Source organism: Typopeltis vanoorti, chromosome 6, assembly GCF_054136105.1.
Source record: "Typopeltis vanoorti isolate ZY-2024b chromosome 6, IOZ_Tvanoo_1.0, whole genome shotgun sequence".
NCBI lineage: Eukaryota > Metazoa > Arthropoda > Arachnida > Uropygi > Thelyphonidae > Typopeltis > Typopeltis vanoorti.
Genome location: NC_143554.1, coordinates 85,486,372 through 85,508,726, shown reverse-complemented (window position 1 = coordinate 85,508,726; position 22,355 = coordinate 85,486,372). Strand labels below are relative to the sequence as shown.

At 35.9% G+C, this 22,355-nt stretch overlaps 1 long non-coding RNA gene across 1 annotated transcript in view; it reads left to right on the top strand.

Moving 5' to 3' along the window:
* The first annotated feature begins 9,267 nt into the window (after positions 1-9,267).
* The window catches only part of LOC150105657 (uncharacterized), a 59,962-nt gene continuing 46,874 nt past the window's right edge, over positions 9,268-22,355 (top strand). Inside the window, exon 1 of the long non-coding RNA XR_016548495.1 lies at positions 9,268-9,361. This is a non-coding gene — a long non-coding RNA (uncharacterized LOC150105657). The remainder of the gene's footprint in view (positions 9,362-22,355) is intronic.

Below are 22,355 nucleotides of genomic sequence, written 5' to 3'. Positions count from 1 at the left end.
GCTGAAGTTCCTGGTTTCAGATCACCTGCATTTTTTTTTGAAAAAAGTATCCAGTGTTAACTGCCAGATTTTCTTTTTCTTTCTTTAAGGAGTTCAGTGTAAGGTCGAATAGATGTGATTACACTCCTTTTTATGTTCGCACTCCGTTCCCAATCGTGGTCCGTTTTGCAGAGTTCATCAGTCAATGTCTCTATGCTTGCAAGGATAGGCTGTAAATCGGCCGTTTTTATATCTCTCAGAGAACCTTCTTTGTTTTCTTTCTCCTCCTTTGGATGTTGACTTAATTGTTCGACTAATTCTTTTAAGGCTTCATTGGAAAGCAGTTTATCATGGCTCTCTAAGACTTCTGTCACATCTTCAGCTGTAATATCATCCAATCCCACCTCTCGCACAAGCTTGGTAACATCTTCAATAGCATTCTTCTCTTGCTCTAATTCCTTGAAGTCGTGCATAAATGCGGGAAGAACTTTTCGCCATGCTCCTTTTAAACACTTTGTTCCAAGCTGCCTTGATGTTGTTAATGCCCTTCAAAATATCGAATGACTGCCAATAGTCTTTAATAGTTTTTCCTAAAGTATCCAAGACTCTCACCATTTCCATAAATGCTATATGGAGGTAATAGGCTTTGAAGATTGATATAATCCCCTGATCCATTGGTTGCAAAAGCGATGTTGTGTTTGGGGGCATGTAAACAACCTTGACATCCAATGGTGTTCTTACTTCAGCAAGGTTTTGAGGATGTCTAGGGGCATTATCCAAGAGAAGCAACGCCTTGGCTGGCAAATCACTTTCTTTACAGAAGCGAAGCATGGTAGGACAAAAATAATTTGTGTACCAATCTATAAAAACGTCTTGTGTAACCCAAGCTTTCTTGTTCCGTTTCCCAATAGACTGGCAGCATGGCTTTTAGACCCTTGAAGGCACGTGGTGTCTGTGAATGGTACACCAACATTGGTTTATGCTTCAAAGTTCTGGAGACATTTGCACCCAACAAAAGCATAAGTCTATCTTTTGCAACTTTAAAACCTGGAGCAGAACGTTCTTCAAAGGAAATGAAGGTGCGTGATGGCACTTTTTCTAGTAGAGCCCAGTCTCATCAACATTAAAAATGAGATCAGGAGGATAACTTCCTTGTTCTACACAGTCTTGAAATTCTTTAGGAAAAGCAGCCACTGCCACAACATCTGCACTTGCCACCTCACCACATAATTTGCTTCCTAAAAATGTTTCTTCACCTCCATCTGTCTTTTTAAGTTCCTCAAAAATTGTTTTTGCTTTCTCAGTTATAACAGCCTGCATCAGAGGAATGTTTTTCTGATTCAAGTCATCCACCCATAATGATAATAATTTTTTCATTTTTTCATGAAGTTTACCCCTGCTATAGCTTACATGTTTTGCATTTAGTACTGCAGTAGATTATTGCGCAGACTGTTTTATTCTATCTGCATTTTTCATAATTGTAGTAACAGTCGATGGAGGCAAGTTCATACTTCTACAGACATTTGCACGTGTCTGCTCATCTTCCATTCTTTGAATCACCTCCATCTTCTTTTCAAGTGTGATTTCTGCGCCTTCTTAACACCAAGTTCTGCTAACTTTACTGCACTTCTTTTATCAGACATGGTATGTAATTACGTACTTTATCAATTTAAATATGTATGTATGTAAAAAAAAAATTAAATAGAACAATTAGATAGATTCAACAGTAAAACCAGGTTTAATACATGTACGTCGTAGCTCGGTAAACACTCAAACACTAGAATGCCTGCGAGCGTCGTTTCTCAGTCGGACCACACTACAGTAAGAACGCATGCACAGGCATTCAGCATTATTGTGAATTGGTGTAAATTGAACCATCATAAACCGAGGGCTGCCTGTACAGAGACAAGCTATATTACATTTTGCACAGTATGCTAAAGAGACAATGATTTGATCAATGGTTATTCTACTGGCCTGACCTCTAGTGAAACTAAAATACAATTAAAATAAATAAATGAAATAAAATAACTACATCAAAGCTATATTCTATTTAAGACAACATCAGGGAAACATTCTTTCATATAGATAGTTTATTACAGTAAAAATGATGTCCTTCAGCTTCATTGGTAAAGAGAAATATTAGACAAAGTACAAGCAAAAGTGTCCAAGATTATTAGTAGTGCAGTCTCATCCACTAACAACATCAGAGCCCAACACGATGTGAGCTTGACCTGCTGGAGGACAGACGGAAATTTGCCACCATAAAATTCATTAATAATATCAGAAGCTACCAAAGCGATCATATCTTCCTAAAAACTTATGAACATTGGAATCAAAAATGCAGACATCACAGATCATCAACTTTATAATATGATAACACTATGAGGAAGGAAATAGGTCTTGATCATTTAAATGCCCACATAAGCAAAGAAATTCTATTTTCCAGTCCTTTACTTTCAAATCCATAAATCTAAACCTTACCAAACTCTGTACAAAAAAAGAATCAAAAGAAACAATTGAAGAAAGAGATCCAAATACTACCAACCTTCGTTCATCCTCCAAACAGGTTATTTGCTATACTGATGGATCATCACCCACCAACATGATTAATGGAGGTGCTAGTGCTCTCCTACTCCCAAAAGGTGGGCAAGAAAGTTAGTCAATTCTATGTTACATAGTAATCTATCAAAACCCTTTACAAAATGTAAGTATACTACTGTGTATCCAACTTCCTCACCCAATGCAGTTCTCACCTTATTGTAATAAGTATATTACTAAAACATGACAGATGTTTTAGTAATCTACTTACTGAAATCTGTGCTATGTTGTCAACCCAATTCTGGATCCTGGTTCTGACCAGCCTCTCCAACACTTTAACCACTACACCTGACACAGATTGGCCTATAATTTGATACTTGATTTCTGTCACCTCCCTTATGAAGCAGTATGATTTTGCATTCTTTCCATTCATTTGGAACTTGATGCAGTGTACAACTCATAATAAACAAATATATAAAGGTATATGCCAACTCCCTCACACATTCCTTCAAAATACGTGCCGATATATCATCAAGTCCCACAGCCTTATTGACATCAAATTTGCTCATTTCCCAATATACCTCTTGCTCACCTAGAGTCAGTCTCTCCTCATCATCCACTGCTCTCAAACTCTACATGATGTCACATTCACAAGTATAAAAGACCTTTATGAACTGCTCATTAAATATCTCAATTATATCATCATATGACAGTGTCTCAACTATATGATAGTGATCATAGGCCAGCAAGAGCAAGGATAAATAAAAAAAAAAACATCAAGAGAGAGACTGAAATTGATAATTGAAAAAACCCACAATGGAAAGTGAAGGTAACAAAGAAAAATTTGAAAACATAATGGAAGGAAAATTTAAAGAAAGAAGTGTGAATGAATGAATCAGACATCTTGGAAAGTAATAATCTGATAGGATGAAGAAAATATCTTCAAAAATAATAAAAATTACTAAAAATTTAAGAAAATATCAGCAAATAGATCATCTAGAAAAAAACATATTTTGAGGGCATATGATCTAAAAAAAAAAAAAAAAGAAGAAGAAGAAGAATTAAGGCACAAACACAAAAAAATAGCATAGGCAATACAGAATTCCAAAATCCACTCTCTTTACAGTACAAGAGTGGATAATGGAAGCAGTAATAAATGTACATACGGAATGGGATGTATGAAGAGTAGTTGAGTGTGGGGAGATATATGGGATAAGGGTGAGCAGACAGGAGTAGGTGTGGAGAAGTCACAGATCAGGAGTTGCATGGGTAGGACTGGTTATACACCAAGGAATGAACTACTATTTATGAATGCCAGGAATATTAGAAATAAGAAATGAAATTGTCATACTGATTGAATTTTTCTACCCAAAAATAGAGATAAGTAAAACATGGGTGGATGACAATGACATATCCTGATGAGGATAGAAATGGAAAGGTATGATGTTTTCCATGAGGATAGGAAGTCCAAGAAGGGAGGAGAACTGCTGATGACAGTGGGGAGAATTATGTTTCAGAAGGTTGAGATATGTGGAGAAAACATCAGCAGTGATTTTAAAGCGGTATGGTTGTGTGGCAAAGGTTGATAATACAAAATATTTAGTTGGGTGTTACCATAGGCTGGGAAATATGGAGGAGGAAGACAAAAAAAAATGCATAGATAATGTGGCTTAGTGAGCAAAAGAAAGACAATAATTCATTATCGATATAAGGCAATTGTTGTGGAGAATGTAGCAGAAGCAGTGAATGATAGTGCACGAAATACGAGTTTGACAGAAGTGGTTGAAAGTAATAATGTGGATGATGAGATGCCAGTGTGGAAAGAAATTGCACGCTTACGCAGACTTCTTCACAGGACAAAACATGAGCTCGAGCATCTGGAGAAATGATCAGTGTGTGTGGTACAACAGGAGGGAGAATGAAAGAAAGAGTGGATGGGAAAAACATAAAAGTGGAAGAAACTAGAAGAAAAGAGATAATATTCTATGGAGATTCGATGATAAGATGTATACTTAATGAGAAAGTTGTTGGAAGTTTCTCCACTTGGTTATACTATAAATTAAAGGATACCAAGAAATTACATACTTGATTTAATCCCTTATACAAGTGTTAGCAAATAAAGTTTGTGCCAGAAGTATTTTCAGGACTGGGGAAACTTGTTTATAGATGCTAATGACTTCAACATCACTTGCATTAGTATCCCATAATGCAAAGCACATATCCTTACAGACATGTATAATTGTATGCATTATGGGATACTAAGGAATACTCAAACTACCAAGACCTGTTTTGTCCTCTGAGATCTCTTGAACCTAGTATCACCTCTGGGAGCCAGACCCAGAGGTGATACTAGGTTCAAGCAATAGAGAAGTCATATTTTTATATATGAATAGCCAAAAGGTGTCACACCTTATGAAAATACTTCAGGTGCAAACTTTGTATGCTAACACTTGGACAAAGAATTAAACCAAGTATATAATTTCTTGGTATCTTTAATTTAATGAGAAAGTGTTGAAAGCATGTTTCCCAAGTGCAAAGATAAAAGAGATTAGTGAAGCTGAGAAGACTGTGCAGGAGGAATGGTGTGCAGTTTACAGATGTATGGAGTGAATTTGATGGATGTAAGGACCTGTATATGCCTGATGGGCTGCACTTAGATGGTTTTGGAATTAGGTGCTTGGAAAAAGTGTTGTTCAGTGAGAGGCTGGAAGTGCAAAACCAGTGAAACAATAAATATTATGGGAGAAGCAATCAAGCATGTATCCCCCCCCCCTGGAACAAATGAGTGTGAGTGCAGGAATGACTGTGTGGAAATAGCCACCTCTGGGATAGATGAGTGCAGAAATAATTGTGAAGAGCTGGGTGCAGTTTTCCAGGTTTCAGATTTGAATATGCAGGTTATTATATAAGGGTAACTGACTGTGGGTCAAGAAGGATGTTGAAATGCATGTACACGAATGCTCACAGTATCTGAATTAAGAAGAGGAGTTTATAGCATTCGTCAGCTCAAGTTGGCCAAAAATTATTGGCATCACTGGGACCTGGTTGTCAGAGAATGATGTAGTTACAGGTATAGAATATAATGGATGTTGTATTTTCAGAACAGATAGAAGAAACAGGGCAGGAGGAGGGGGTATTATTAATTATAACTGAAGAACTTTGACCAACAAAAATATAAGTTAAAGAAGACTGTAGATCTGATGGAAATGGTTCATTTGAGGCTGTTGGTGTGAGATAGAGGCCAAGAAGACAAAATATATTATTGGTTGCTGCTATTGACCTGGGGGATCCAGAGATGTGGCCAACATGCATCAGCAGATTAGCACAATAAATGCAAGCCAATCAATTATCATGGGAGACTTCAACTATGATGATATAGATTAGAATGACAAAAGGGCACATGGCAAAATGGAAATTCTACAGTTTATTTACATTTTTACTAAGGGATAATTAGTGAGAATAATGAAACTGAATTTATTGAGCCATTGCAGGACAACTTCCTCAAGCAGCATGTGACAGAAGGAACTTGAGGTGAAAGAGTATTAGATTTGATTATAATGTCAGAGGGTGTTTCAGTTAAAGACTTAACTATTCTACCTCCGTTGGTGACAGTGATCATGTGGTATACTCACTTGGGAAGTGACCAAGTTTACAAATGTTCCATTTATTTATTCATATGGAGTTTCCTCCCTTTTCTCCCCATCCCTATTGGGGGTGAGTTGAGCCCCCCCCCTCAAGGGTGGGGTTAAGTATTTATGACTGTAGACCTATGCATGTTCACAGGGTTGGTTTGACTGTTCTGTGGGACAAAAAACCCGAGTTTCCGGGTGAAAAAACCCCCTACCTCCAAACGAAACCGGCTAACTCACCTTTAGTTGAAAGAGTCCAGATAAAGGATTCTCACATCATGGATGGGAATCGAACCTAGGTCTTTCCAACTTCATCTATACTGACTGAGCTACAGAAACTCAATGTTCCATTCAGAAAAAGAATATCCTGAGTTCAGCAGAATGGTATCAGTTGCTGGATGGGAAGAATATCAACAGTGCAAGGAAAGCATTTAAAAAATACTTAAAAGATGTAATATCAGAATGCATCCCAAAGTTCGAAGAATAAATAAGATAGGAGTCAAATGATTGTGTAATCTTATTAAACAAGAGATCTGTAAGAAACAGATTATGTGTGGAAGGAATGCCATCTGCATAAGAACAATGCCTATTATGAAAATTATAAGCGGCAGGCCAGAAGAGTCACAACAGTTGTACAGAAAGTTAAGTCTGAGTATGAAAAGAAACTGGCTCTGCAAGCTAAAGATAACCCACAAGAATTCGATCGATAACTGCAAATAAAAGAAAGAATGAATATGCAAGAATACCTCTTCTGAATGCAGATGATGTGAGAGCAACAGATGCAGAAGGGTTGTTCAACTAACGAGTGCCTATTTTGCTAAAAACTAACAACCTGGTGTATGCAACATTGAGTTTGCTGCTACCTCTTCACTGAATGAAAAAACTCAAGTGTATGAAGAGGAAGTATTAGAGCTGTTGCACAAACCAAATAATAATTCAGCAAAAGGGACTGATGGGATATCAGTATGGGTGATAAAACCTGAATTGGCTATTCTTTTGACCAGGCTATATAATTTGAGTCTCAGAACAGGCAAATTCTGCAGGAATGGAAAGAATGTGTAGTAATCCCATTCACGAGGGTGGTACAAAAACTGATGTATCTAACTATCAACTAATCAGTATCTAAGGAGTGGTGTTGATGATTTTGTAAAAATTGGTTATGGCTTGCATCAAAAATGGGTTGACAGTGAATCTCTACTTTGCAATGAACAGCATGGGTTTACTAACAGAATGTCATGTTTTAACAACTTGCTCATATTCTATAATAATGTTATCATTGAACTAGACAAGGGGAATACATTTAAAAAATGGATTTACACCATGAAACTTTTAGATTCTGCTATTGGCTTTTGACAGAATACAGCATGGAAGATTGTTGCATAAATTGGAGAATATGGGTTTGGATTATAAAATATTAGCATGGTTAAGAAGATGGCTGACTGACAGATATCAAACAGTGGTATACAGCGGAATATGAATCTGCAAGATTTAAAGTAACTAGTGGTGTACCACAAGCATCAGTCCTTGGCCCACTGTTATTCAATCAGTACATTAATGATATTGGAAAGGATTTGACAGGCAATATACAGCTACTTAGTTCAGTTTCAGAATGAAGTAGCTGTATCGTTCCGTTCCGTCCAGCAGTGGACAGAACCAAAAGGTTGAAGAAGAAGATATAGCTACTTGCTGATGATGTAAAAGATAAGCAGGGTAATCAGCAATGCTGCTGATATGCAGTACTTGCAGAATGATTTGAATAGGTTGGAATTGTGGGCATGGGAAAATGGATGTCAGTTCAATGTCAATAAATGTAAAGTCATGGAATTTTACATGATTATATATTCAATATCGTATTATATTGGTGGGATTTGTGCTAGAAGAAACTGAGGCTAGGGATCTTGGAGTGTTAGTGGATAGGAAGTTGAAATTCAGGGGCCACTGTAGCAAAGATTGCAAATACAACTCAAAAGATAATTGCAATGCTGAAATGAACTTTAACAAAGATAAGGATGTCATTTTGCCTCTTTACAAGACCTTGATAAAACCTCACTTGGACTACTGTGTGCAGGTCTTATCTCCTGGCTTTGCAAGGGGGGGATGAAATGGTTTCAGTGATTGAGTTTATTCGCCTTATCTTGTCCTTTCTATCCTCGTGAAAAATACTGTATTGTTCCAGTTCTATTCCTGTTACAATATCATCTTCCATTCAAACATGTATCACTTATTCCAATGATTTGGGGATGAATAAACTCAATCACTGAAACTATTTTATCCCCTTTATTTCTGATACTTCTAGGGGGTTTGGCACAAAAGCAGTACTGAACTTCAATACCCATTTATTCCATAGCATATATCATAGTAGTTATTCAATACTGCTTTTTTCCCCCATCATACTGTACAATATCCTAATTCTCCTACCTATTATTAATGTGTGAATTTATTGATTTCACACTAACCATTTTTTCTCCCTCTCTGACAGACTGTAATGTATATTTTTCTATTGTAACCCCGTTGGCACACTCTCCCTCGATGAGTCTTTGGACTCCCTGGTGGTGTCAAATAATAATAACATTCCCAAAGATTTCATATTCTTAGGGAACATCCCCAACGCCAAGAATTTCGCTTCCCGCCAACCAATTAGGATCTTGGAAACGGGTAATGATAGACTGCTCCATTGTTGTTATCTTAAAGAATATTATTCAGAGCTAATACACTATAAGAAATATTTTCTCGGATACACTAATATCGATTAGTGGAATTTTGAATGTATTATTTGATACAACATCAAGCTTTGTCATTCTGGTTATTACCGAAGCGTCCTATCCTCAATTAATGATTTAAAAGGAACATTTACTTACATGATAATATATAACTTTCTTTAAAAAAAAAAAATAGTAAATAAAAACGCTAAATTTGTCACTCCATAGAAATACAAACCAATACAATCAAATTGCATTGTAAAATAAAATACTAATGCGAAGTACTATACTGTTTTGTGAAATACACAATTAATTGGTCTGGTTCTAGAGTGTCAATGACGTCATTCTTGACACTATGCAATGTTGCGACCAGATATTTGTAAATTCTATCACAGAGAACCTAGATATTTCCTACATTATTTTAATTTTTCTGTAAATTTTAAATTTAATGACTGATCCCTAAGCACAGTTTGTAAGCCAGTTAGTATAATTCAAGTGAAAAGAAAACGATTTGAAGTAAGGATTTTTATTTTTTATAATCTGACCATGACAGGATTTTCACCTGTTATTTTACCTGACTAAGAAATAATAGATGAAATGAATATAAAATTGTACACACTGCCATTTCTCACTGTATTAAATGGTACCAATTACCGTTAAGACTGTTAAAAAGCAGGATTGCAGTTTATGATTGCAATCTCCACAAAACACCAACAGATGTCGCCATTGTTACATTCTTCCAAATTAGTGAAAGCCATTACGAGTAATCGTAGTTAAATTAACTTGAAAGAAATAAAATAAAATTTATACAGTGGCGCACCCAGGGAGAGGGAAAAGGGGCCCTGTCCCCCCAAAGAAAAAGGAAAAAACACTAGAAAATTTTCCATAAATAATTTCCTAATTAAAATTCATTTTTTTTATTTATGTTGTGTCGTGTCTTCTATTTCTATACTACTTATGAATTAGCGGCCACATAATGTGGGAATACCCTATAGCTCTCGGAAATCCCGGCCGCCGCGACGGACCGAGCGCTACTTCCTTTGCCCGAGCCGGGCCAGAGGATATCACGGATATCATGCATTGGCAATCACTGCAGATGCTCAGTCATAGGTCGTATGCATTCTCAAATCGTTTACTCAACTCATCCCCCCCCCCCAAGATTAAATCATGAGTGCTTCCTCCCGAAGATTAAATCTTGCGTGCTCGGTCCCCTCCAAGATTAAATCCTCCTGAGTGCGCTTCTTGATTCTTTATTTATATATATATATATAAATAAAGAAATGAAATTATATATATCTACCCTATATATATAAAATGATAAGCCTTTTTATGTAACGTTTTTTGTCAAGTTATTTGAAACGTTTTGAAACTCAGGGGCTACCCTGAGTGTCGAGTCTTCAAAATTCGAGTCATCAGAATTCAAAGAGAACTGGCCTACCAGTCCGGAACTCGGGGGGGGGGGGGGGGTAGGCGCCAGTGACCCCCTTTCGAGTTTTCAAAATTCGAGTCATCAGAATTCAAGGAGAACCGGCCTACCAGTTTTTAACAATAACAATATATATATATATATATATATATATATATATATATATATATATATATATATATATATATATATATATATATATATATATATATATATATATATTGTTATTGTTGTTAAAGCATTTGTGTTCCATTTGTAAACAGATTTGCAACAGGAACAGTAATGTAAAGGGGGGAGGTATTTGTATATGGAAAAAGGATCACGATATCAAACCCTGCTTTAGTGGTTTCGTGGGGAACTTTAACTCTCTGGTACCCGGTGGTGGATCCAAAGGAGAAGACAGGATTACACCCTTCCTCAAAAAAAAATAAATAAAAATAAATCCTTTAATGTCTTTATATTCCCAAGAGAGCAGTCAGAACTCCTTTGGCCCTATGTTTTTTTTTTTTTTTTTTGGACAGGTGAATTCAGAGCTACTGACACTTCAAGCAAGGCAGACAACTGTCTCCATCTCTTGTCTCTAAGTCCTAACTGGTTTATAGTTTGAAATGACCTGAATTAAAGGTGATATTTCTGAACTATCTTTGGGTTACGACAGATGATGGAAAAGTTTCGAGAGAAGCAACGGGAGCCACATCTGGTATTTATTGATCTGGAGAAAACATTATGATAGAGTGTCAAGGCAAGAAGTCTGGAGGTGTCTGAGGGGAAAAAAGGTACCAGAGAAATATGCCAGGCTGATGCAGGAGATGTACAGAAATGTGAAGACAAGAGTTCGGACCTGCCTGGGAGAGAAAGAAAGTTTTCCACTGGCTTGCATCAAGGGTCAGCATTAAGTCCGTTCCTGTTTAATATTGTGATGGAAGTGGTGACGGAGGAGGTGAGAGAAGACGTGCCTTGGACTATGTTGTATGCAGATGACATCGTGCTGTGTGCAGAATCAAGAAACGAAGTGGCAGTTAAACTGGAAAGTACTGGAAGGGAGAGGTATGGGACTGAGCATAAGTAAGACTGAGTATATGTGTTACAAAATAGATGGCAGCCAGGAGACAGATCTGGAGCTAGGAGGAAATGTCATCAGGAAGGTCAGTGACTCTAGATACTTAGGTTCAACAATGAAAGAGGATGGCGAGGCCGAGAAGGAAGTGGGTTGCAGTATGGAGGAACTGGAGAGAGATGGCTGGAGTGCTATGCGATAAGAGGATGCCAATCAATCTAAAAGGCAAAATCTACAGGACCGTAGATCTCACCAGGACAGTAGTGAGACCAGCTATGACGTATGCTATGGAAACTGTGGCCCTGAGGAAAAATAAGCAGGATGGAGGTAGCGGAGATGAGAATGCTTAGGTGGATGTGCGGTGTGACCAGAAAGGATCGTCTGAAAAATGACTATGTAACGGGAACGGTGAAAGTTACGAACTTAGGAGAAAAGATACAGGAGGCAAGGTTGAGATGATTTGGTCATGTTATAAGGAGGGAGGAAGAGTATGTGGGAAGAAAGGTCATGCAGATGGATGTGCAAGGGAGAAGGAAGCGCGGGCGGCGAAAGAAGAGATGGTGGAGGATTACTTGAGGATGAAGAACTTGGATGTGGCTATAGACCAAGACAGGAGGTTGTAAAGGAGACTCATTACTAACAGCGACTCTACTTAAGTGGGAAAAGCTGAAGAAGAAGATTTCTGAGCTATGGTGTTAACAACCCGGAGTTTCGTTGGAGAAGAAAAGTCCTACTAGTCTGCCACAAATAGCCAGTAACTCAACAACCTACTCAGTAAAGACTAGAACCTATAATCTGCAACTATAACAAACTTTCTTATGGCAGTCTAGCATTATCGAAGTGGAAGCATTACTACACAGAAATACAAGAAACTTCCTCAAGAAAAATTAGCAAAGCAATATTGGAAAATTTCCGCTAAATAATAAAAAGTATGTGCTTTTTTTTATTTTAGTATAAATTAAATTTGAAATAAATGAATAACTAAGCAAATAAACTGGAAAGTTATCTAGAAACAGAGGAAGTTGCTAAAAGAGCTAAGCAGATTGCAGACGTAAGTATTCCAAAAAAAAAGCGAAGAGGTAACTTTTTATGTCTATATGTTACCGCTAAAGCTCGAAAACCGTTAATGTGCACATTACCTAGCTAATCTGCAGATTAACTGATTTGCTCCGTTAACGTGCGGAATCAAGAGTTTTCCGCATTTTACCTAGGTAATCTTTAACGGTAATCTAAAACTTTAACGGCTTCCGTATCGTTAAAGTTCAAAAGTTTGTTTCTCTCATTTCCTTTCTCTACTCCTTTCCCCCCCCCCTCTCTCTCTCTCCACTTTTAGTTTGGTTTCGCCAGTGTTATATGTTTTGCAAATTCATTTCCATAATTGTAATAATATTTTTAACCGTTTGATTCTTTGTATTATAGTTTTTTAATTGATTAATGATTGATTCTATCAACTAATTTGTTGATTGTTTGATTGTATTAACTTGATTCTTTAGATATCGAAAAATAAATAAATAACATCATGTTAATTTAAGCGTACAGAAACGCTGCTGTTGTTCCAGCAAAGATCTTATTTTCACTTTAACGAGTGCCTAGTAGGTAATGTGTGCAGATTATCTAGGTAATTTGAGAAATGAAACAATTTTCGGCACTTTAACGGATCACCCTAGTTAATCTGCACAATACCTAGATAATCTGTAGAATAACTGATTTCTGCACTTTAGCGGTAACATATACACAAAATGCCAGGAGCATCAAAAACAAGCGGTTGAGTTTTCGCTTTGCTGGATATGGTGTGGCCTAAAATCGTTGGCTTTGGAATCTGGCTCTCAAGCAGGATGTATAACTTTGATTATAAGGGTATGATATTTTTAGGAATAACAGGAAACAAGGGGGGAGAGTACTGTTAATAATACCAGATGACGAATCGAGCAATAACGGTAATAAAGCTCATGTAGCAGTGAGTTTGATGCTATCTGGTGTGTGGTGAAAATGAAATATATGATGAGGTGCTGTTACAGACCTGGCGGTTCAATTGTTAGGGACGAAAAATGCATCGTCAAATTACTCTGATGGGTACTAAACGAGTAATCGTAATGGGTGACAAATTATCCGAATGTTGGTTGAGTAGCACAGAAAACTACTGAAAAGAACGAAGAATTTATTGAGCTATTTTGAAACAACTTTTTCGAACAGCATGAGAAAGAAGCTACTCGAGGGCAAAAAGTATTAGATTTCATCATAGCGTCAAAATGTGTCTCATCATACTTTCCACGAGCACACGATAGTGATCAATGGGAATTTGGATCATTCTTCCTGTAGGAAGAATGCTCCAAAATTCATTTCAATCCAAAGTTAAAACTTCAAGGGAATCTGTCCCACAACAGCCCAAATAGGGGGCAGGTTTCTTTTGACCTCATCCTATGTTGTGGTCATAGGATGTCTTTTGACCTCATCCAACTATCTCAACCCTATTGAATCAGGTCTCTATGGAGGTCAGTCAAGCGTGGTTCATGTCCACAAACCTTTCAGCAGCAGCCTTATAACATGATGCACGTCCAAAGTAGGAAGCATTACATTGTTCAGAATTCATGGCACCACAAACCAGAAAGAAACAAGACCATATCATCACTCCACCACCTTCAAATTTCATAGTTAGGGTTATGCAATCTGGTAAGAGACTTTCATTGGGTATCCACCCCACCCCACCCCACCCCACCCCATCCCGTATATATCTGCTCGATAGAGGATGTAGAGTGATTCGACTCTCCAAAACAAAGCTTTCCAAGCTTCCACTTTCACTTTACACGCTGTTTGCACCACTGAAGATGACGCTGCATTTTGATTCGGTAATATATTCTAGATATATCTAGAGTAAATACTTGTAGGCATCTAATCAAAATTTTCCACTGCAAATGGGTCTGAATGAACAACTCGACAAATTTTAATGAGATCCTGAGAGCTTTCGTTAAATTCCATCCAGCTAGTGCATAATTATTAATATTAGTTCGAATCGTTTTGCTAATGAAGATGAGTCGATTAAAACCAAATCAAACTACATAGATATATTCTTGTGTGCAAGTCAGCGTAAATGATTTTTTATATATACACCCTCTGTCCAAAACGAAACCGAACTTTTCGAAAATAAAAGAAACTAGTCGCGCGACCTGTTGTATCTTTTTGTTGTCGAAAAGGGCAACCTTCCTTAGTATTGTATCAACTGTTTATGACATTTGTTCCATTAGAAGCCGAGTTATAGTGCCAAGAGTGACAGCGTGTTTTGACGAACGGTCGAAAAATGAGTTTTGAACATAGAGCTGCGATTGACTTTGTGTTAAACTTGGTAAAAGTTTTACCGAAACGCATCAAATGCTTCAAAAAGCATACGGTGATGAATGCTTATCTCGTGCTCAAGTTTACGAGTGGTTTAAGCGATTTCAAAGTGGTCGTGAGACGCTTGAGGACGATGAAAAGCCGGGCCGTCCAAAAACTGGACTGAGCGAAGTTAACTTCCAAAAAAGTGCGTGATTTCATCAAAGAAAACCAGAAATCGTCCGTGAGATTGGTTGAAGATGAATTGGGGATTTCAAAATCAACTGTACACAGCATTTTGACCGAGAATTTGGGCCTTCGTAAATTCGCGATTTGTTCCCAACAAGTTGACCGACGACCAAAAAATGTATCGAATTGAACACTGCAAGGACCTCATTAAAACCGCTCGTGAGGACTGAAACTTCGTTGAAATGATCGTTACTGGTGATGGTATTTTGAGTATGAGCACGAAACAGAGTGCTGAGTGGAGACCACCAGAAGAGGGGCATCCGAAAAAAAGTCGTTTGGAGAAGTCAAAAGTAAAGAAAATGCTGATTTGTTTCTACGATTCCAAGGGCATTATCCACAAAGAATTCGTTCTGCCTGGCCAAACGGTCAATGATGAGTTTTATCTCGACGTTTTGAAGCGATTGATAGCAAGAATTCGTCGCTTTCGGCATGAATATCGTGACGACCCGTTCGTCAAAACACACTGTCATTCTTGGCACTATAACTCGGCTTCTAATGAAACAAATATCATAAACAATTGACACAACACTAATGAAGGTTGCCGCTTTCGACAACAAAAGGATACAACAGGTGGCGCCACTAGTTTCTTCTATTTTCGAAAAGTTCAGTTTCTTTTTTGGATGGAGTATATATATATACAATATATTCTCTGTCGAAATAATGTATTCAATATATTCTTTATACTTTCGATATTTTCCCTGAAAAGTTTCGGCAACTTTCTTTTGCTGATTCCAAATATCAAACTTTAATCAAACCTGTTCAGTCACACTCTCTTGGAATTATTTGCATGGCAAAACAAATCTGATTGCTTCTCCAAGTTATGAAACGCACTTAAAAACTAGCTATTTCGCATTCCTCCTGAAAACTAAAGTGCATATTTACGAATGCTGAGAACACCTTATCCCCTAACGCGTTAACGATTTCGGCATTTGTTATTATTAAGTGACACCTCCAAGGAGTTCAAAGACTCCTTGCGGGAGGACACTCTACTCCGCTATACAACACACGTCTCACCGTCTCCCCTACTGCTTAATTCTCGAACTACTTAATTCTCAGTGACACTACTACTACCATCACCGCCCACAATAACCAACAATAGCATTATTTTTTGTCTAAATTGCGCATGTCCTTATGGCCGATTTACTGTATGCGGGATGAAATCCCAAGTTTCCTGCTACCTCTATGAGATCGGCTTACTACCTTCAACTGAAAAAGACGATATAAAGATTCCTCTCGTCACTACAAAAATCAAACGCAGGTCTTCTCTAATTGAAAGGCGTAACGATCTGCTGTTCTTCTCTTCCACCTACGCTACGGAGGCACTTACGTCGCTAAAAGGTATCTCATAATTGAACAAAATCACAATCTTAATGTTCATTTTGAGTCGGATAAACTTATCAACAAGGTTAATCAGATTTTGCAAAAACACAAGAATTAAAATAAGTTTACTCTTATTTATATCCTTATGCCATTGTGAACAATTTCATCAATATTTAATTTGCAAAACATAAGAAAATAAAATCAATTTTATTTTAAATCTTGATGACATTATCTACAGCTTTAATTTTTTGTTGAAATGTTTTTAAAATCTAACATGCAACCAGCAATAATGGCTTACGTGTAAATCCCACACTAGAATTTATAATCCTTTCATCACTTACTACTGAGTTTTTCATAGCTATCATACGATGAAACTTGGCAATATAGGAGAAAGTACAGAGGATAAATTGAAAGCGTTAATTCTATGTTACAACGCTGAAAGTCTGGTTAACTTCCCGAACTATAATACTTTGTCAATAATGACTAGCGTGACCTTCTAGCAATATTGTTACTGCATTTAAGATTATGTTGATAATTACATGAAAAGTATAGACGAATATTGGAAAACGCGGAGGGTGTTTTTCTTGCTTTCGTTGGTGACACTTGTCAAGGTTCAAAAAATCGGACAAAATCCAACTTTTCATGCCTTTCCAAACAATTTATATCCCTATCATTTGTTACAGATAGCTAAATATATGTTACACTGCATATTAGTTAGAAAACCAGCATTTCGAATACTTACTTGACAATACTGTTTCAAAATAGTTTTCCAAGATTTTGAGGAACGAGATTATAGGAACATCCAGACTTTAAGGAGATAATTGATAAATATTATGGGAAACGGTTAAGAAATATTTAGGTTTATTATTATTATTATTATTATGAAATTGAATGTATTTTTATGACAATAATATTTTTTTTTAAGTCCCTAGTCTCATCAATTTCTGGCAATCTACCTGACATTGAAATCTGATTTCTGTGTCAATATGATACACCATATGCAACCTTTTCAACCCAAAGTGCATAAGCTTACATTTTGCAACATTAAATTGACAATCATTATCCTTTGCTCACATACCAATTTATTTAAATCATCCTATAGGATATCTACATCATCTTTATCAGCTATTCTCTGTCAGGTAGATTGCCAGTTTTGCATCATCAGCAAACAATTCAATATCGCCCCTTAATTCCTCAAAAAAAAATATTTTTGTCTTATAAATACTTTCAATTTTATAAATTTCAGTTTCAACAACTGAAATAAGGTGATATAAATATAAATTTGTTTTTCACTAATGTTATTTATTTAGAATTTTTAATTTGTATGATAATTAAAATTTTGATCATTATTAAGTAATTAATTTTTTTTGTACTTTATTTTATTCGAATCCCCCCCCCCCCCGTGCGCTGATTTTTTGAGGGGACGTTTCCGCCACACTGGGTAAGATCCGATACATATGTCAGTGTTCGTATAGACACCCAGTGCATCTTCATAACTATGTCAGGTGTAGGAAGAAATATCTACGATCCATAGTTTATCATATCATCAGGGGTGTATTTGTTGGTACGGATGGTTAGTTAAGCGCTTTATCGTCAACTAGTTATATCATGCGTGACGAACATGTACAGAAGCGTAAATAAAGGGGAGGAGGGAAGAAAAGAAGATTGGCAATCTTTTAATGGATCTTTCGATTGACAGGAAGCGAAAAGGAGTTAAGAATGTTAATAGGAATTTCCATACCCGAATATCTGACGCAAATGTTAAAATATGGGTGTTTAGTATTCATCTCGGAGCAATCCGCAGTGTTTGTGTACCAAGTCTTTGCTATCGTTTCTTGGAAATGAATAACTATTAATATTGTATAGTTTGGAACGTCACGCACAGTTTTATGGCACTATAAAATAAGCTGTTCTTTCTATGTGGTATTTGTTTATTTTAGTGTCATGGTAACAATAACGTTTCGCTTATACTTTATGATCTTTACATTTCTTTCTTTCGTGATGTATGTACGTATGTTCATCCTTGGAGCAATCAGATTTCTTAAGGTATCTCGTGCTAACTGTTGCTTAACTCAGTACTGTACTTTTGGATGTAAACATTATACTACGCCCTCTAACGGCAAAAAATTATGATTTCATGAGGTTTTTTTCATTTAAATTTTATAAATATAAAATTTAAATTAATAAAAGTATTTACTAAAATAAAGAGCCATAAAGGTTTCACTTCGGCGATGCAAAATTTATAAAAAATTTTGTGTCGCCGAAGTGAAGCCTTTTTGGCTCTTTATTTTAGTAAATACTTTTACGCACCAACCGAGAGTTCGCTTACGAAAAAATACACCTCTCCGATGTTTCAAATTCCTTAGTACTGATAGTTTCTGCTCTCTTAAGGTTTCTGCCTGGTCTCTGACGAAAACCAAAGTTTGAAACATCTGTCAGGCCAGTGAAACTTTATCAAAAATGGACCAATAGGAGGCGAATATATGGACGCTGTCATAGCGGGCATGTCTCCTATAAGGTCCGGCAAGTATAATCCCATAAGCTCTCTGGTCAAATTTCATACGAAACTTTTATAGTTTCTATATTCAGCTTTAAAATAATGCTAGATTTAATATCCACTTGATTTTTATAAATTTAATATTTATTTATTTTTAGTTAGAATAGTAATGGTTAGTATAGACATGGGAGGAATAAATATTTTAAAAAATAGTCAAAATAAACAAAAGGATCGAAAAATTAAAATAATATGTGGAGAATTCCAATTGCCACAGATATAAGAACTGAAATAAGCCCATATCTGACTGTGGATGACAGAATACGGGTAACGTTATTCGTAAATTCGGAGGTTATAGAACTTTTCTAGGAAACTTAACAAACCCTCGATAAACTGTTCAACGAAAACGAATTTAAGAAAGATACCTAAATCTTTCTTAATTCATCATCATTATTATTATCATCATGATAATGATAAACCAAAGTCAAAACTTTTCAATGTTCTGAGTTTGATCAACGCAGGAAAGCTAATTCCATCGAATTCTTTATGACAACAATTAGACATGATCAGTAAAAACCGTGAGTAACTTTATTATTAACAAAACTGGGGAGAATCTGTAGAAACGTGTCACCTCATCGTTCAAATCATGAAGTGAGATCCTTCTTACAAGAAATATGACTTTGAAATTACCTGAGTTTTTCTTCTCCCTGGAGAATAACAAAATTGCAGACGATCAGTCTTTTGGACTGATCGCCTGCAATTGACATTGCAAAAGACATTGGAGATATCGAAGCCCATGAAGCTTAGAACATTTAAGCCATTACAAGGTTTGTCAAGATTGGAGTGTATTGTCATCAGCAAAAAAAAAAAAAAAAAAAAAAAAGATTTGAAATTAGAGAGAGAAAGAGCGAGAGGGAGGGAGGGAGGGTCACTGTGTAAAGGAGGAATAGGAATACTAGAGTACTCGCGCTCTGTAAAGAGCGCGAATACTCCAGTATTGGTTGGGAAGTATGAGAAATGGAATCTATCTACCATCGTCTTAGTGAACCATCGCATCAAAAACTGACGATTCAGCTGCAATGGGGAGGAGATAGATCGTACGACTGTAGCTTGTCAAGTAAGTTTCTATTTCAAACTGATTTAATGGCCCTGGAATGAGCAGTTACATGAGTTTTTAAAATCTTTCCTTGGCTCTTGTCCAAATTTGGGTAATGTTAGCTAGAATGCTGAGGAATGAGAATGGCGAAATCTATACTGATGGTCTTTAATTAATTGGTAGGCCTCCAGACAGTGAAGAGGTTGGCTGTTGATGACTTTATTCCATTATTTCTGCAAGAATTGATGTGAGAGCGATTAGGAAATCAGTATTTGTAAAATGGGTATTCATGCATGTTTTTCATAGGTCATATAGTTCGCACGTACCTTTGCATTGTTTCTGTTCCATCGCTACTTGATTATACGCTATGTTTTTTGCAAATCACTGAACAATAAATTCTACCATATCACAGTTGTTTTCTAACTTCTTTAAACAACACTCATTCCCCCTTTTTTTTTGTTAAAAAAAAAATCATTCCCCTACGCTTTCCAGAAAACAGTATAGACCTACTGTTTTCTTAGCATGTATTTTATTTTAATAAAACTAAGATGTTCTTACAGTTTTTTGATAGTACACAATTATACTTGAAACCAAACTAAACATAAAATAGCACACAAAGATATTTTAAAAAATTACAACTTTTAAATTTCTAACTTAATGGCTCACGCAAAAAGTTAAGCAAGTTTGAGCCCGTTTAGTAGTTGGAAGGGGTTCAATCGTTCGATGCTGTTGGCACACTCTCCCTCGACGAGTCTTTGGACTCCCTGGAGGTGTCACATAATAATAATAATGTATTATATATTGTGTTGTATACAATAATGTTCAATACAGTAATGTATATTGTATTGAAATAAGTGTAATATGAAATATTATTATTATTACTTGACACCTCTATGGAGCCTAAAGACTCATCGCAAAGTAAATAAAAAATAAATCCATAATTTAACTAATTATTCTCACCTACAAAATGACTAACTTTCCTTTCAATAATAAACCGATATGTTTTTATGTCAACGTCTTTCTAAATTTAATTTATTGAATTTATTATCCTTGTAGATTGATAACGTTGGAGCTGCTCATCTTTCAAATTATCTTTGTTATTGCATAATAGTTAACTTCTTTCTTTTTTTTTTTTTATTCCTGAAATAATTTATCTAATAACATACATTTAAAATTTATTATAAATGAATATATATCTTGAATGAAATAAATGAGAACGTTTTGGATAAATTAAAATGTTTAATCATTTATTAAATATATTGGTTAGTATGAAAAGCGTTGATGAAAATTTACAGAAAATAATTGCATTTAACAGACGTTAAAATCATAGAAATAATGCGCAATCGCAAAATCTCAAGACCATCGTACATTTATGGTGTATCTTTCACCAATTAAAATTAAGCATGTGATTCTTGAATTCTTTTTTATTGGTCTTATCATTGGCAATGTGCCAAAATTATGCTCTTGGTGTTATTTACATTCTTGTAAAAAAAGCCTTTCACCATACGAAATATAATTTTGGTATAAAAGTGTGCACTGGATTTACGTCAATCTATGTACAAAGAGACACATTCGTGTTTATTATTTTTCGCTTCATGTTTTATAATACTTTCTCGTGTGCTCCTCTTTGGTTTTGATTCTCGGTCTCATTTCACTGCAACAGCAAACAATTTTCCAACCCACCTATTTACGAAGTCGGTCGTATGTTAAAACCCTATGACCGCGTTGTTTTTGTCTTTCTCACTTCATGCTTGCAATAACCACCTGCACCTCTAATGCATCTTCAAAAACTACACGATGCTTTAGAGAGAGAAAAATTTCTCATTTCCGTATTTTATTCTGTTTTCCCCCTTCCCCGCTCCTCATTTAGGGGACTCGAAGTGTTATTACTACGTGAAACTATTCGTTGAATAAGACAAGTGAGAAAAGCCCAAATACATAAAAGATAAGATTCGCTTCCTGTCATGTGTGTTCGAGAGAGTGAAAAATAAATGACATATAAAAGAACCTCAGTTTCTGAGGACAGTTTCTTTACAATAACATTTTCTTTGATATTTTTCTTTTCTTGTGTTGTTTACAAATCATCATCTAGAAACTTGTCATTTTTAATTTCTTTGTTTATCATTAAATATGCAATTTAAAAAAAAAAAAAAGTAAATAAAAGTTTAGAATAGCTACTCCGAAACTAGCTTTTAGATTTTATAGCGGATCCGATCCGCTATAAACCCTCTATATAAAATATAATAAAATAATTATATATATATATATATATTTTTTTTTAGGGCTTCTGATTACTTTCATTACTCGTGTTTAAATTATTACTGTCTTCACATTACGGAGCTTTGTAGGCATAGCAAAAATTACAAACTTTTTATTAAGAACTTTATATGTATCTCTATAATATATGTTTGTAGAGAGGTTAATGCTAAATCTCATATTTTATTTTATATGTGATTCCACCCACAAGAGATTTTTAAGCCTATAGTGCCATGGGCGAACAAAGAGTTAGATACCTTCCTACAGAGAAAAAATTGATTCTTTTTTTTTTTCTCATGTCGT